This window comes from Artibeus jamaicensis, unplaced genomic scaffold (assembly GCF_021234435.1).
Source record: "Artibeus jamaicensis isolate MK-2021 breed Jamaican fruit bat unplaced genomic scaffold, CSHL_Jam_final contig_466, whole genome shotgun sequence".
Classification (NCBI taxonomy): Eukaryota; Metazoa; Chordata; class Mammalia; order Chiroptera; family Phyllostomidae; genus Artibeus; species Artibeus jamaicensis.
In genome coordinates this window covers 16,118,929-16,131,886 of record NW_026521844.1, presented here as the reverse complement: position 1 = coordinate 16,131,886, position 12,958 = coordinate 16,118,929, and the positions used below count along the sequence as shown (strand labels likewise).

Sequence of the window (12,958 nt, the reverse complement as noted above, 5' to 3'; positions counted from 1 at the left end):
TGAGACCAAGTAGAAAACATCATTCTTTTAAGTAAAAAAAATTTAATATTTTCTAAAGAAAATTTAAAGTAGTTTTTAAAGAAGCAGTCAGCTATACAGAATGGTGTAGTCACCTACTGACTAATTAAGACCCAAAATAAACTGATATAATATCCTTAAAATACCTTTTTTGTTGGGTTTCGGATTTAAATATCAGTTACTAATTTTCTATGAGGTACCAGGAACTGTATACATTTTGAGTGAGGTGGATATTATAATTTTCATTACATGTGCAAAGAAGAGAAGCTAAGAATCTTATAAATGGGGCAAACTATAGTTCAAAAACGCCACGATCGCAGGCCAGGTTACTATTTTAAACCCCCCTGAAACTCACCTTTTGCATCTTTGCTGCCCTTTCTCCTATCTCAACACCTTCTAGTTGTTTCATATTACCCAGCTCCCCTTAGCACTACACCCTATAACATGAAAACAGGACCTTCTACCTTCCAGTTTGTAAGTTTTTGTAAAATATATGTATAACTTAAAAAAAAGTTATCTACCAACCTGAAGAAACAAAATTCATAATAGATCACATACTCCAGTTCTGGTTAAGCCACAGTGAACCTACACCACCCTGTCTCGCCCATATAAAGTAATTAATTAACCTAGACAAACACTTTGGGCAGCTTTTTGAAACCCTGGAAATTAAACAATAGCAAGAACACGGGAGAAGAAGACCAGAATTGGAAGTACCATCTAACCAGAATCGGTGTTCTAATTTTTCTCTGGTTCCCCTGACCTGATACTGTTTCAAGGCAGCATGACACACAACAGCGGGCACCATAGGCAGAGAGAGCTCCAGGAGAAGCCCTCTGGTTCTGGCTTGAGCAGGGAGAAAGCAGAATTCCTAAAGCTCAGAAACCACCCCAATATTTTTTTTCTTTTCCTCCATTCCCTCATGTCCCATGGTGGAGAAAGGAGTGCTTGTATCAAAAAATGCTCACAGGTCTCTAGAATCCTGAGAGAGGGAAATCTGGATACAAGGAGCTGTGATACTAAGAAGACAGGGTAAACACCACCTGCCTCCTTGCTTTTATTTTTCTCTCTGCCATCGTATGACTTGATCTTGAATGCAAGTAAACTTGTGGGAAGTATATAGCAGAAAAAGGTATATAAAACCTAACTTTTCTAGTTCGAGAACTGAAAAGGAGAGGCCCAGAATATATTGGTAAGAAGATGGGGAAGAAGCTTCTGAAAGTATCCCAGAAAAGTTATTTATGAAATTTCAGTGTATCCCTTAGTGGTGCCTGCATAGATCTGATCCTAAACATTTGATCCTAACAAATCCTTTGAGAACTGAAGTAAGGGTGACTACTGGCCAGGTCTCAGACCAGCCAATGGATTGCATACATACCAGAGAGATCTAAAGAGCATGGCAAAGACTTTGAAAACGAACCTAACACTGAAATCACCACACACAGAAGGCTTGTCGGAACTTGTCACCCAACTGGTCACTGCATCCTAAAACAAGAAAAACAATTTTCTCCATAACAACTAAACAAGACTCAGAATCTCATAACATAATTGTTAAATTGTCCATGATACACTAAAAAATTACTTGGTATACAAAGAACCAGAAAAGTCTCAACTCATATGGAGAGAAAACTCAAAACAAGCCAAAGCCAAGATGACACTGATATTGGATTTATCTAACAAAAAAATGTAAAGCAGATATTAAAAAATGCTCCAAAGGGGGGAAGATGGAAAGACTAAAGGTCTCATAGAATTCAACATGTAAAGTAAATGGAAATTTTAGAAAGTAAATAAAACGTGAAATTCACCCAGATGTGCACAATAGAAAAATGGATATTACAGGGTACAAGTTACTAAGCTTGAAGACAGGTCAGTAAAAATTATCCAGCCTGAAGAACATGGAGAAAAAATATTGAAAAAAAAAGTCAGCACCTGGATGGTATAGCTCAGTGGATTGATCACGGGCCTTGGAACCAAAGCATCGTGGTTCGATTACCAGTCAGGGCACATGCCTGGGTTGCAGGCCAGTTCCCAGCAGGAGACACACAAGAGGCAACCATACATTGATATTTCTCTCCCTCTCTCCTTCTCTTCCCCTCTAAAGATAAATAAATACAATCTTTTTTTAAAACACTCAGCAAAACCTTAGGGATCTGTGGGACAATACCAAACGTTCTTTTTAAAAAATATATAATTTTTATTATATAGTTTCCATTACCATTTAGTCCCTATACCCACCTCCCCCTTCAGCAATCAGCACAGTTGTCCATGTCCACTGATAACACCAAAGGTTCTAACAGTTATATCTTCAGAGTCTCAGAAAAACAGGAGAAACAGTGAAGAGTAGAAAAAATATTTGAAGAAATAATAGGTGAAATGTTTTCAAATTTGGCAAAAAAAACCCCGTAACATACAGAGGTGTAAAGCTCATTGAACCTCAGACAGGATAAAGTTAAGATATTCATTTCCTTTCATATCATAAACAAATTGCTGGAAACTAAAAAGGCAAATAAAAAATCCTGAAAGTGTCCACAGAAAGCAATACATTACTTAGAGATGAAGACTTACACTGATTGTGAATTTATCATCAGATAATCATGACATTCAAAAACTTATTTTTTCAGTGCTGAAAGAGAACAATCAACCCAGAACTCTATATCAAGTAAAAATGCCCTTCACAATAAAAAATAAAAACATTGCAGTATAAAAGAAAACTAATGGAATGTGTTGCCATCTGATATGCTGAAAAGGAATTCAAAAAGAAAGCTTACATATGTAAGGAAAATGAAATAGCAGAAAGAAACTTAGAATATCAGGAATGATGAAAATAATGGTAAATATCTGTGTAATAAAATATTGGTCTTCTCTTCTTAAATTATTTAAAATAAGTTTCATAACTGAAGGCAAAAAATATAATATTGTCCAAAGTGGTTTGCAACATACGTCAATTTAAGACAGACAACTACAACATAAGTTTATAGGTGTAAAGAGACCTATATGATGGTAATATTTCTACATTCCACTTTAAGTGGTAAAATATAAATTATGAAAACACTCTGAAAAGTTAAGTACATATACTACAACCCTTAGAACTACCACTAAAAACACTAGCTACAAAGATACAATTGAAAATGTAACAGATTAAATGCCACAAAAAAGATTCATTATCCATAAAAAAGACAGTTAATGACCTAATTATATGCTCTAAAAGAAACTCACTTCAAATGCAATCCTTAAGTAGGCTGCAGGAAAAAGATGAAAAAGATATACCATGTAAACATGTAAAAGAAAGCTAGAATGCAAGCCATACAGAAAACAAGCGGCAAAATTCTGACATAAATCCTGTCTTGTTAGTAATAATTACCTCAAGGGGAATGGACTGAACAACCCAGTCAAAAGACAGAGAATAGATGAATAGATTAAAAAAATGTTTAATGTTATCCATATATATGCTGTGTACAAGAGACACAGTTTAGATTAGAAACCAAACAGATTGAAAGTAAAAGAATCAAAAAGGTATATACCATGTAAGTGCTAACCACAAAGTGTAGTGGCTATAGTAATCTCTGATAAAATAGACTTTAGGACAAAAATATCACAGGAGACAGAAAAGGATTATCTCATAAAAATAAAAGGCTTAGTCCATCAGAAAAATGTAATATATATATTACACATATACACATATGCATGTATATACACATATAATATATACATAAATGTATACATACACATGTATGCATAAACACATGTAAATATGCATATGCATAAACACATGCACATACATTTATATAAACATGTATACGTATATACTATATATACATAAATGTGTATATAGACATACATAGTTACACACACAGACAATAAGAGTCTCAAAATACAACAAAATGATAGAACTGAAGGGAAAATAGGCAATTCAAAAATAGTAGTTTGAGACTTCAATATCCCATTTTCAATAGTACGCAGACCCACCAAGCAGGAAACCAATAAGGACACAGAAAACGTGAACACTTTTATGAACCACCTAACCTAACAGTCATCTGTGTAAAACTGCACCCAACTGTAGCAGGATATATTTCTCTCAAGTGCGCATGGAACATTCCACAAGATCAGTCACGTGCCAGTCTACGAGACAAGACTCAATACATTATAAAAGACTGAAATCATGTAAAATGTTCTCTGACAACGATGGAATAAAATGTAGAAGTGAACAACAAAACAAAATTTGGGAAATTCACAATATGTGGGAATTAAATAACAACTGTCCAAAATTCACAAAGCTTCTGCGTGGCTAAAGAAAACAGTATTAAATTAGCAAGACAACCAACTGTATGGGAAAACATATTTGCCAATGATACCTCAGACAAAGGTTTAATCTCCAAAATATACAAAGAACTTACACAACTCCACTCTAGGAAGACATTTAACCCAATTAAAAAATGTGAAAAGGACTTGAACAGACACTTCTCCAAAGAGGACATACAGAATATCCAGAGACACATGAAGAGATGCTCAATATCATTAGCTATCAGAGAGATGCAAATTAAAACCACAATGAGATACCACTTTACACCAGTCAGGATGGCTATCATAAACAAAGCAACAAACAACAAATGTTTGAGAGGTTGTGGGGAAAAGGGGACCTTAGTTCACTGTTGGTGGGATTGCAGACTGGTACAACCATTATGGAAAACAGTATGGAATTTTCTCAGAAAAATAAAAATTGACCTGCCTTTTGATCCAGCAATTCCACTGCTAGGATTATACCCCAAGAATCCTAAAACATCAATTTCAAAGAACCTATGCACCACAATGTTCATAGCAGCACAATTTACAATAGCCAAGAGCTGAAAGCAACCCAGGTGTCCATCAGTAAACGAATGGATCAAAAAATTGTGGTACATATACACAATGGAATTCTATGCAGCAGAGAGAAAGAAGGAGCTACTGCCCTTTGCAACAACATGGATGGAACTGGAAAGCATTATGCTGAGTGAAATAGGCCCGGCATTGAAGGACAAATACCATATGATCTCACCTTTGACAGGAAGCTAAAGAATAAAACAAACAAGCAAACAGAATAAAAACAAAGACACTGAAATAGAGAACAAGGGGGCAGCGACAAGAGGGGAGAGGGAAGGGAACTTAAGGGGAAAAAGGGGGAGGGATTTTGAGGAACAAGTATGAAAGACACAGAGATGAGGACTGGGGGGGGAATGGGAGGGAGGGGGGAGACAGGCTGGGGGGGGCTGGGGTGGGAGAAACAGACAAAAAATGTACTTGAAAAATAACTAAATAAAAATTTAAAAAAAGAAAGTTAGTTTGAGATTAATTAATGAAACTAAAAAAATAAAATTCCAAAAACTTATGAAAAGCAGCTAACACAATGCTTACAGGCAAATTTACAGCTATGAATGCATGTTTAAAAAAGTTGTTCTCTAAGCAGTAACCCAACCTTCCATCTTAAGAAAAATAAAACCAAAGCAAGCAACCCTGGCTGGGTTGCTCAGTGGGTTAGAGCATCTTCCTGATATGCCAGCATTGTGCATTCAATTCCTGGACAGGACACATACAAGAATTAACCGGTGGGTACAACCATTATGGAAAACAGTATGGGATTTTCTAAGAAAACTAAAAATGGACCTGCCTTATGACCCAGCAATTCCATTGCTGGGACTATATCCTAAGAACCCTAAAATACCAATCCAAAAGAACCTATGCACCCCAATGTTCAATAGCAGCACAATTTACAATAGCCAAGAGTTGGAAGCAACCTATGTGCCCATCAGTAAATGAATGGATCCGAAAACTATGGTACATTTACACAATGGAATTCTATACAGCAGAAAGAAAGAAGGAGCTCCTACCCTTTGCAACAGCATGGATAGAACTGGAAAGCATTATGCTGAGTGAAATAAGTCAGGTGGTGAAAGACAAATACCATATGATCTTACCTTTAACAGGAACCTAAACAACAAAACAAACAAGCAAGCAAAATGTAACCAAAGACACTGAAATAGAGAACAGGCTGACAGCGACCAAAGGGGAGAGGGGAGGGAATTTCAGGGGAAAAGGGGAAGAATTTACATCAACTAGTATAAGGGACACATGGACAAAAACTAAGGGACAGTGGAAATGGGAAGCAGGTGGGGAGCACTGGGGGGGTGGGCTGGGTTGGGAGATAAATAAATAAATAAATAGCAAATGCCAGGAGTTTTAGGCAATCAATAGTACACAGTTATTCACACAGTAAATTGTTAATAAAAGCCTTTTGAAAAAAAATAAAATAATGCCATATACCTAAAATAATAATAATACATCATGATCAAGTGGGGTTCATTCCAAGGGCACAAGGATGGTTCAACATATGCAAATTGATCATTGTAAAACACCACTTTAACAAAACAAATGATAAATCATATGATCTTATCAATAGATGCAGAAAAAGCATTTGATAAGATACAACATCCATTTATGTAAAACAGTCAATAAAATGGGTTCAGAAAGAAAGTACCTCAACATAATAAAGGTGTATGACAAACCCTCTGCTAATCTTATACTGCGTGGTGAAAAACTGAAAGCTTCCCTCTAAAATCAGGACAAGACAAGGATGGCCATTCTCACCACTCATTCATCACTGATTGTTCTGGAAGTCCTAGCCAGAACAATCAGGCAAGGGAAAGAAATAAAAGACATCCAGAGTAGAAATGAAGAAGTAAAAGTGTCACTTTCTGCAGCTGTCATGATTCTGTATACAGAAAACCCAAAAGGCTCCACCAAAAAAATGCTTACAAAAAATAAATAAATACAGTAGAGTTTCAGGATGCAAAATCAATGTACACATAAAAAAATCCACTGTTTTCCTGTACACCAACAATAAAATTTCAGAAAAAGAAATGAAAAAACAATTCATTTTTAACTGTAGCCAAAAGAATAAAATACCTAGAAATAAAGCTTGTGAGGGATCTATATACTGAAAAGTACAAAGCATTATTAAAAGATTGAAAAAAACACAAGAAAACGGACTTGATATTCCAAGTTCATGGACTGAAAAAAATCAACATGTTTAAGATGCCATGTTACCTAAAACAATAAAGAGATTTAATGCAATCCACATCAAAATCTCAATGACACTTTTTAAAGAAACTGAACAAATACATCATTAGATTTGTATGGAACTACAAAAGACCTCAAATAGCCAAACCAATAATGAGAAAAAAGAAGCCAGATGTGTGACTTTAAATTATACTACAGAGCATGGCATTGGCAGGAGAACAAACACACAAACAAATGGAACAGAACTGAGAGCCAGAAGTAAAGCCACATGTATATGGGCAAATCATTTTTGACAAAGGAGCCAAAAACACACAATGAAGAAAAGAAACCCTGTTCAATAAACAGTGCTGGGAAAATTGGAAAGTCATACACAAAAGAATAAAACTAGATTATAGCTTATGCCAAAATACAAAAATTAATTCAAAATGGATGAAAGACCTAAACAAAAGATCTGAAATAATAAAATACATGGAAAAAAACAAAGGCACTAAACTTATGGATCTTGATGGTAGAGAACATTTTATGAATTTGACCCCAAGGACAAGGGAAGGAAAGGCAAAAATAAACAAATGGGACTATATCAAACTAAAAAGCTTCTGCACAGCAAAACAAACTGACAACAAAACAAAAAGGCAATGAAACCAAATGGGAGATATTTGCAAACAACAGCTCCAACATATCCAAAATATGTAACTCATATGACTCATCACCAAACAAACAATCCAATTAAAAAATGGGCAGAGGACCCAAACAGACTCTTCTCCCAACAAGACATACAAATTGCCAAAAGATATATGAAAAGATGATCCATTTCAACAGCTATTAGGGAAATGCAAATCCAAACAACAGTAAGATACTACTTCATACCTGTTAGAATGGCTATTACCAAAAAGACAGGTAATAACAAGTATTGGAGAGGTTGTGGAGAAAAGGAACCTTCACTGTTGGTAGGAATGTAAACTGGCACAGCCACTACAGAAAACAGTATAGAGGTTCCTCAAAAAATTAAGAATAGAGTTACCATATGAGCCAGCAATCCCTTTTCAGGGTATCTACCAAAGAGACTTGAAAATATTTACTCAGAAAGATATGTGCACCACTATGTTCACTGCAGCATTATTCACAGTGGCCAAGTCATGGAGACAACCAAAGTGTCCTTTGGTAGAAGTCTGGATAAGAAAGGCATGGTACATACACACAATGGAATACTACTCAGCCATAAGAAAATATGAAATGCTGCCATTTGTGACAATGTGGATGGATCTTGAGAATATTATGCCAAGGGAAATCAGTCAATCAAAAAGAGCTAAGAACCACATGATTTCACTCGTGTGTGGGATATAAAACTGAAATTCATAGACAACAGTATTGTGTTTACCAGAGAGAATGAGATGAGGGAAATAGTAAAAGATAAAGAAGGCCGAATATAAGGTGATAAAAGATGTTTTGTTGGTGGGTATACAATGCAGTATACAGATCATGGGTCACAGAAATGTGTACTTGAAACCTATGATCCTATTAACTAATGTCACCCCAATAATTATAATAAAAAATAACATTTGCATGTCCATTTCTAAGAACTGACTGTTATTTGTCAATTTTTCTGTGTGCTAGTTTTTTTGAATTTTTTGTTTTTGTGTTGTTTATATAAATGGTATCAGAACTTTATTTTATGACTTTTTTTTCAAAATTTGTCTTTTATATTTGCTTCATTTTTGTCATGCATTCTGTATTTTTTGTAGTTGTTTTAGATGATTTCCTGTTTAAAGGCTAGCATCCTTCTCTCACTCTGAAGAATGAGTACTTTTAGAACAGTGCTGCTAAAATATATGTATAGAATATGAACAGTCCTGCATTTTTTGTTTAGAAAGAAGTTAACAGATTGTGAAACCCTTCAGGCGAAACTTTTCAACTCGGTGCCTACATGAAACATCATAGCAATATTAAAGGAGAGAAAGGGATTTTCAAGGAAAGAAAGCTGAAAGCGGAATTCAAAGAGAAAGTAAATGAAAGGAATACGGAAAGCTTTGTGAATAAAATGCTTCTTCTACAGTGAATGACAAATAATAATCCAGAAAGGAATTATTTTTTGTAAATTACTAATTACACTCTCAATATATTTATTTAGTGTTTATTATTTTTCCTACAACAAAATTATTTTCCTTATAAACACACATGAAATAATATGTATTAGAACATGAATATATATAATTCAGTCTTTACAAAATGTTATTGTGTATGTACAAACAGACACATATCCTTTGTGTTTCCACTTATTTTACTTTTTTGGTGTGTTTTAATGTATATTCTTTTAACATATTTCCAAGTTAGAACCTCTAAATAGAGGTATCAAATGTCTTAAAACTACATATTACTCCACCTTTGAACGTTCATGCATGCTCTTTTGCCTAATGTCACTGACCTATAAAATTCACAACACTGTCAAAGTGTGATGATGGGCAGTTTTGGCTTTTCCAAATTTGGGGGAAATGGTGCTACCGTTTCAAGATAACCATATGAGTGAGACACACAGATGGAGATTTTTGGTCTATTCCAATTGTTGCAGTAATTTAAATTACTGAATCCATACCCTCTTAGTTAGGTGGGAAATCATTACTGCATTACAGTTTTAGTGGCTTCATTTCAAATGTGCAATGTAAATATCACCTCACACCTGTCAGGATGGCTATCATCAATAAATCAACAAACAAATGCTGGTGATGATGAGGAAAAAGAAGGACTGTAGTGCATTGTTGGTGGGAATGCAGACTGGTACAGCCACTATGGAAAACAGTATGGCGTTTCCTCAAAAAAAAATTAAACGTGGAACTGCCTTTTGACCCAGTAATCCAATTTCTGGGAATATATCCTAAGAATCTTGAAATACTAATCAGAAAGAATATATGCACTCCTATGTTCCTAGCAGCAGCATTATTTACAATAGCCAAGGTCTGTTAAAAGCCCAAATGCCCATCAGTAGATGAGTGGATAAAAAAAGCACTGATACATTTACATACTGGAATTCTAGTGGCTGTAAAAAAAAAAAGGAACTCACCCTTTGCAACAGATGGATGGACATGGAAATTATTATGCTAAGCAAAATAAGCCAGTCAGAGAAGGACAAACACCATATGATCTCACTCACATGTGGACTCTAATGAACAAAAACTGACAAACAAAATAAAACCAGAGGGCTGGATACCGGGACAGAAGGACAGATCTCAGACGAAAGGGAGTTGGGGGGACTGGAAGAGATTAGTCAAAGAACATATATGCATATATACATAGCCCATGGACACAAACTACAATGTGATGAAGGTTAGGACGGAAGGAGGAGTTGGGGAAAACGGGGACATCTGTAATAGTGTCAAAAAATTTTTTAAAAATCAATTAAATTGTATAGCGTAAGAGAAGATAAACAAGACCGGAAAATAAAAGACAAATCTAAGTCTTGAAATACATACATATATATTACAGAAACAAAGCAAATACACCCAAATGAATCAGGTCGCCCACACCTGTCCGCATTGCTAACGTGACACGGGGGCCTCTCCAGGAACCCCGCCTGCCCCGCCCCCTCTCCGAGTAAATAAGTGACTATAAACCATTTTTTCTGCCTTTCCGCCTGGCCCAATTCCTTGAGGGCTTCGCGGAGAGAATGCCCGCGAGAGGCAACGGAACCCTCAGGCGGGACGGGCCTGCGGGACAGAGCCGCGGGTGGGGCCCTGGAAGCACCGCGCCCCGCGCCTTTCCACCGCGGGGGAAGCCGGCTGTGGCCAGGGAGGCCGGGCGCGCGGCCAGGTCTCTAGCGCGTCCCTCCCGGGCCCAGCCCGCTCCCCAGCAGACGGCCTTCTCGCGGGGCCCCTACCTCCACCCCGGGCTGCACTCGGCTCGCGGCCCACGGCCGGGAACTTTGGCAGCCACCTGAGGCTGCGGCGCCCAGCGATCTACCCCGCTCACCGCTGGGTCGGCCCGTCCGATCGGCACTCGCTGCACCCGGCCTGGGGTCTAACTTTCTGCACCGAAGAGAGAGACTGGGGCGGGGAAAGCGAGAGAAAGGGGAGGGTGTTCCCAACAAAAAGAAACCAGAGCCCGAGGGTTGGGGGGGAGGTGCGGTGGGACTCAGCCGGGGTTGACGTATCCGGGCTCAGGACCCCCAGCTCGGACTCCGCCCAGCTCTCTGCACTCAACGGGTCAAGGCTGGGACAGCAAGCGGTGCTCCGGGGGCTGGCTTCCAAACAGAGGACGAGAGGGAGAAGGTACTAAAGAAAAATCGACTGGTCTCTACTCTAATGTTCAGTGACTGAAGAGATAAGCCTTAGTCCACCGTGGCCCCGTATCAGGGACGGGCAGGTTCCAAAGCCAGAGAGGAAGGGCTCTGTCAGAGGCTCCATGAATTCTGAAAGGATGAGAAGAAACTACTCTGACAAGAGGCCCTGTTGATTCTCATCTGCTCCCACCCCACGCCCTCGGCTGGGAATTGGCCTTGGCCTTGCAAGGCTGTCTGGAAAGACTGGGATCAGGCCCAGGGTTTTTGTTTTCTTTTCTACAGGATCAGAGCAGACCAATTGGCTGTGGAAGGGGGGCACCTGGAAAGAGGTGAGGGGAGCAGGGTGCCTGTGTTATCTGAGGTTTGGTGAGAAATGCAATTTGTTAATTGCCCTCCTTAGGCACAAAATCTTTTTTCAAACTAATCTTGTCAGGTCTGTGGTGGTCCACGGGGAGAACCTTAATGTCCCTGACCTTACAGAAAATCAAAACTAGACAGAAGTAATATAGATTAAGCGCTGATGAGTCCTTGGCAGTGCTCCACTATGGGAGAACTTTGGACAGGGAAAGGCAAATGTGAGTGGAGTTCTGGAATTTTCCATCTTACTTTGTATGTATGCCATTTGTTAGTATGCTTGTGAAAACAGATTTTTTAAATTCATATTGCATCTCTCAGTAGTAATTGCACAGGACATAATCCAATTAGAGACAGTGTTATTTTGAAAGCATAAAACGGAGACTTCTGGTCAAGATGGTGGTATAGGCAGACATAGTCCACCTCTTTACACAACCACATAAAAATTACAACTAAAATATAGAATAACCATCACTCCGGTCAGAAATCTAGTTGGATAAAAGTCTGACAACTACGGAATTAAAGACAACACATCCATCCAGACTGGTAGGAGGGGTGCAGACGCTGAACTTGATGGTTACACACACATGAGTGGCAGATAAATTTTAGGACGGTTATATCAGGAGCCAGCAGTCCCAGCCCCAAACCAGGCTGCCCCAGCCCAGGGTTCTAGTGCCAGGAAGCTAAGTCACCACAACTCTGCAAAAACCAGTGGGGACTGAGTTGGTGAAAGAAACTTCTGGAGCCCCAGGCAGTTCTTCTTAAAGAATCCACATACAGACTCACTTACTCCGACAGACTTCCCCCAAGCCCTGGAGCTATGGTGGCAGCTTGAAAGCCTCCAGTGGCATGCCAGGACAGAGTGAACTGTCTGGCATTGAGGCAAGCAGAGGCCATTGTCCCTTTTCTGGGCCTTCCCCCCACAGAGCCATGGAGCGGCAAGCTGGTGCCATATCTGAAACTCTGTCAACCAGCTAACATTGTTTGACCCACCTTGGAGGTCCCCAGGGACTGCCCCCCACCCAACTTAGAGGCCTACCCAAGCTGCTTTTCCATATGAATTGCTGGTGGTCATGGCTCATGCTTAATAACTTCCCGAATCCTACTGAACAAGCAATAGCTGGCCTCAGTGAGCCCCAGGCCCAGCACCAGCGGCAGCCAGCCTAGACTCACAGCTTGGCTTCCCCTGGGAATCTCTAAGCCCAGCATGATAGGAGCCATCTCAGATTGCTTTATAGCTCAGGCAGGGTGGTCCTGGGCAAACACAGA

The 12,958-nt window shown here is 38.8% G+C and overlaps 1 protein-coding gene across 2 annotated transcripts in view; it reads right to left on the bottom strand.

The window, feature by feature from the left end:
* Positions 1–11,180, bottom strand: part of PLSCR4 (phospholipid scramblase 4) — a 57,689-nt gene extending 46,509 nt beyond the window's left edge. The window contains exon 1 of one of the 2 annotated variants that reach the window (XM_053667245.1): positions 11,026–11,180. The gene's annotated coding sequence lies outside the window, so the exon portion shown is untranslated. Of the gene's footprint in view, positions 1–10,933; positions 10,995–11,025 lie in introns of those variants that run through there. The other variant, XM_037142369.2, reaches the window with a different exon arrangement.
* Positions 11,181–12,958: the final 1,778 nt, after the last annotated feature.